Here is a 5201-nt window from a genome sequence, read left to right as displayed (position 1 = left end):
GTGGTAATATATATATATATATATATATATATATATATATATATATATACCCAATAAAGGACATGTATATATTTAATATATATTTAACTATATAATTCTGAAAAAGTTTTCCTAACCTTACATGGGTCACATTTTTCTTTTTCTTTTTTGGTTTTTGAGTCATACCCAGCAGTGCTCAGAGTTTACTCATGTGTGCTCAGAAATCACTCCTGGCAGGCTTGGGGGACCATATGGGATGCTGGGAATTGAACCCAGGTCAGTCTTGGGTCTGCCACGTGCAAGAATCTTCCCGGCCCCCTGGTCACATTTTCTGTAAATGATTGTCTTCTAATACTGTCCTAATTTATTCAATAAGTTATATTAAATATTCTTTTAAAGTTATAATCAATAGGTTTTGAAGTTTTTAAGCTAATATGGTTGAGATCTGATGAGAGAATAGATATAAGTAAAACAGCTAAGAAGCAAGCAACATAAAATGACTCCAAGGATTCAAATCTATATCAGACTAGATATCTACATTCTGGTGATATTTTAGGATTTCAATGACAAGCTTTATTTTATGGTTTAGGAAGCTGAGTTGGAAACATTTTATATCTCCAACTTAAAAATAAATGGACATAAAAACAAATTCAATTTTATAATTCATATTCTCTCAGCATAAAATGCTAAAAAAAAATAACACCAGGAAAATCATTGCTTTCAAGTTAATGAGCAATGAATAGAAAATTGATTCTAAATTGTTGGCTACATTCATTTTGGGGCCACACTCAGCTGTTCTCAGGGCTTACTCCTGGCTCTACACTCAGTGATCAGTCCTCAGAGGGGTTGTGAGACTACGTGGGAAGTCAGGTATCAAAACTGATCGGCCAGATGCAAGGCAAGATTTGCATTCTCTGGCCCCCCCCCTTTTTTTTTAACTTGTGTAGAACTTTATTAATAACATACTATTTTCTGTATAATTTATGTTTTGAGATGCTAGAGGTATAGTATGATAGGTGTAAAGCTGCCTGTCTTGCAAATGGCTGACCCAAGTTCAATCCGTAGAACAAGATACTGTTCCCCAAGCACTGCCAGGAGTGATTCGAGTAAAGAGTCTGGAGTAAATTCTGAGAAATGCGAGTGACTCAAGTAAAGAGTCTGGAATAAATTCTGAGAAATGCCAGGTATGGCCCTTTTTCCCCCAGAACAAGGCCAACTAAGACCATTAAGATGGTTTAAAGGTATGGAGTTTTGTGCTGGAAAGCCTCAGATTTAATTCCTGGCACTGCATGTGTTTCCCAATGCCAGTTTGGGTATGACTCCCAAAGAAATAGAAATGTCAGTTTTATCTCTGTTTTGAAGTACACTCTTACTGTTCATATCCTTTTCAGATGGCAAATATGCATTAAATGGTTTAGAAACAGCCGGAGAGATAGCTTGGAGATAAGGCATTTGCCTTTCATGCAGAAGGACGGTGGTTCGAATTCTGGCATCCCATATGGTCCCCCAAGTCTGCCAGGGCGGCCCCCCAGAGACCTCGTCCAGGCTGGGGACCACAACAGTTATTCACGGTCCACGAAGTGGATTCCAGTCTGAAAGAAAAGAGGGGTTTGGGAAGACAAAGGAGACTCAAGGCGAAATGTTCCGATCAAGAGTCCATTTATTTGGGGAGGGGGACAGCCTTTTATAGTCAGGCCAAACAAAGAGAAAGGGGCAAGGCATTCTCGGAATAATTGTAACTTTCCACAGGCACATTGTTTTTTCAAAATTAACAAGGCTGTACATCACGAAGCTGGTATTCATTAATCATGAGGCCCAAGTTGTTAGAGCAATAAAGTATAAGATCTAATCTCTGCCCAGGCCCACCTCTATCTTTATGGGAGCATCTTGGTGCCTGTGGCTGACTCCCCTAGGTCTGAGGAATGCAATGACTCCCCTTTTCTTTAGGTCCAAGGGAAAAGGCCACATTTTGCTAGCTGCTCAGGCTGGCAGCCTGCTGATTGTCACATAGGCACTTTTGCTCAAACTCTCAGAGACTTCATTTTGATTTTAGAATAAAGGGCTTTTAGTTATGCCAAACAATCTCCAACATGCCAGGGGCCGTTTCTGAGCGTAGAGTCTAGAGTAACCCCTGAGCACTGCCGGGTGTGACCCAAAAACCAAAAATTAAATAAATAAAATAAAAAATAAATGTCTTAGAAACAACATAATGCCCTTTTCCACCCCCTTACAAAAATCTGAGCAACATGATTTATGAAATATGCTAATTCCATTTTGTAGAAGTGTTTTGGGGCTGTCAAAATGTTCTTACCTCAGTGTGTGGGTGAACTGTAGCAGTGTTATACTCTTGAGATTATGGAACATAAGTATGTATATGCTTTTGGAGAATAAAAAAATTTCTTTACCAGATTCTCAAGATCCAGGTACCAAAATGGAAAATACACTGCTCAACTAGCTGGAACAAAAGGGAACACTTCTTTAACTGTATTCCAGGCCCAAAACTAATTAAGTTATTTACTAAATTAGTCTTTTTCATATTCTATTTAAAATAGCAAAGTTGTATACGGTTTGAATTTTAAAAGCATTTGAAATAATTTGGGTTCTCCAAGTTTTCAGACTACAAGCACACAATGGAAAAAAAGAGCATTCTATTCTAATGAAAAGTAGTCCTTCTATCTGTGAAAAGATGTGCCAATTAACTATTAAGTCAAGGGCACTTTTTCCTGTCAAAGGGAATTTCAACATCATACTTGTGTCACTCTGCAAGTTTTATTATACATTTAACAGAAACACTAAAGTAAAAGGTCAAGAAGACCTGAGTTCTAGTGCCTCTTTTTATTTGTAATTAATCAGGTACAAATCACATCTATAAAATAATGGTCATTCAGATATATCACAAAATCAAAACTAAAGTAAAAGGTCAAGAAGACCTGAGTTCTAGTGCCTCTTTTTATTTGTAATTAATCAGGTACAAATCACATCTATAAAATAAAGGTAATTCACAGATATATCACAAAATCAAAACCCTTCTCAATAAAACTCTTAAAATTATTTCTATTTAGCTTATACCAAACTCAAAAGATTGAGAATAACAACCTGGGAGAAATGTACTTCTATAAACCGGTTAAATAGCTTATTTCTACGGATGAATACTCTGAGATGAGCATTGTTGTCTCAACCATTCAAAACAAAAAGCTTTCAGCAAGAAATTATCGGTAAAGAGAGTTGACCAAAAGCAAAAACAAATACAAAAAAAGCCAACAGCACTATAAAGAAAGAATTTTTTGTATTTGAGTAGTGCTTAAAATGTCCCTGACATCAAATGGAACAAAAATTAGCTTCAGGCAACTAAAGCTTGTTTGCCTTTTAGAAGGAACTCTTAGTTCTATACAGCAAGAATCTTAATTTCACTAGAAATAATATTACAAAGGAATGTGCAGTGCATGCTTCAGTTTCAAATGGTCAGTCAAAACGCTAAACAAAACAGTGTAATTCTTTTCTTTCTTCCTCCTTTTATATTCAAAATTCACTTCCTAGGGCTGGAGCTAAAGCTTAGTGGTAGCTCACTGCCTTGGACTTGTGAGGCCCTGGGTTTGAATCCCCCGGCTGAGAAAAAAAATTCAGTGACTCACTCCTGAACAAACTCATCAGTACTGAGTATTAGAAAAGTTGGAATTTGATCACTAAAACAGAAACAAAAGAGGAATTAAATTATTGAACAAAAATTCAAGAGATAATTCTAAGTAAGCACAGAAAAGATGATCTAACTAAACAACCATATATACATTACCTAGCATGTGCTTGTATTGTGACAACCACATGTATAAAATCCTCAAAAGGTTAAGTACTCACATTTCCCTGTATTTCACAATAGGTTTTGTGCAATTTATTCTCTATTTCTGGACTCTCCCTTTCATTACGGTGAAACAAAAACAAGACTGAAACATGGTTTCAAGAGAACTACAGAATATATATATGACATAATAAAATAACCATGTATAGTATGCCACTGGTTAGGGAAATATTGTAGAGAAAACATACCTTCACTCCTGGCCCAAACTGCCACCCTCCATGTTTTTTAAATATCAACTTTTAAAACAAAAATACCTTCAAACTAATAATTATTTATGTTGACTTATAAAACTGACAGAATAGTTGTGACCCCCGGGGACCCTGGCCCGCAGGGTGGATGAGGGTCATGAAGTTATTCGTGAGTCACGAAGAGAATTCCGACCTGGAAAATAAAAGAGGGCTGGGAAAATTGATGGACTCAAGACGAAAATCCGATCAAGAGTCAAAGTTTATTGAAAGGGGGCTAGTTTTTATAGCAAGCATGAGAACATTTTCAGACAAAAGAGGGGAAGGGGTGGTTCAGTACTTTTCCATCATAACATTCCCATATATCACATATTTTCAGGGGGGTTATTAGTGAGTTATACATTTACTAGCAGTGATCCTACTTTTACTATACCTCTACTATAAGTGAACCTGTTATACATTAACTATAAGTGATCCTGGGATGCTCTGTTCTGTTACCAATGCTACAGATCTAAGCTCAACTTATAGCCTTTACATAGTATGTTTGTTCTTTATCCAATTACCTCTGGTAAAAGCTTTTTTTTTATGGTTAGCTTTTTCTTCTTAGGTTCATGGGGGAAGCACCACCAGTAACCTGTCACATACACAGACTTTTTGTCTTCTCAGGCATCAGAGACTCCATATTGCTCTCTAGTTAAAGGGCCTCCAACAATAGTCAGTGCCACACAAAAGAGTTCTATACAGAGCTTAAAGGTGTAACATTTTAACTATCTGCTAGCATTTAATTTTATTGCAGACTGATAGAATACTGATTTCAGTACAATTGTTTATAAATTCAAAACCTGTATTACTTCACAAAACCAATAAAGAATAAATCACTTCCTGCTGGAAAACCTAAGATAAACACCAAAACTATACAGCTAAAATATTTTAAGAAAGTATAATAATCATTTTAAAACAAGCATAAGGCATAGATGAAAACTTAGATTGCTCAACCATATGCCGAGAGACAAAAATGATTTTCCCTCTGATTCAAAGAACCATGTATCAGATATCAATGAAAAATATGAGCATATAAAGAAAGTTAATTCTTATTTGCAGGGATGGGGAGTGGTATTCAAAGAGTTTAAATAAGTGGTAACATTACTCAATTATTTATTTTTTGTGATAAAGGAATGGCCAGA

This window comes from Suncus etruscus, chromosome 8, assembly GCF_024139225.1.
Source record: "Suncus etruscus isolate mSunEtr1 chromosome 8, mSunEtr1.pri.cur, whole genome shotgun sequence".
NCBI classification, from domain to species: Eukaryota; Metazoa; Chordata; class Mammalia; order Eulipotyphla; family Soricidae; genus Suncus; species Suncus etruscus.
Note: the sequence above shows the minus strand (reverse complement) of the source record.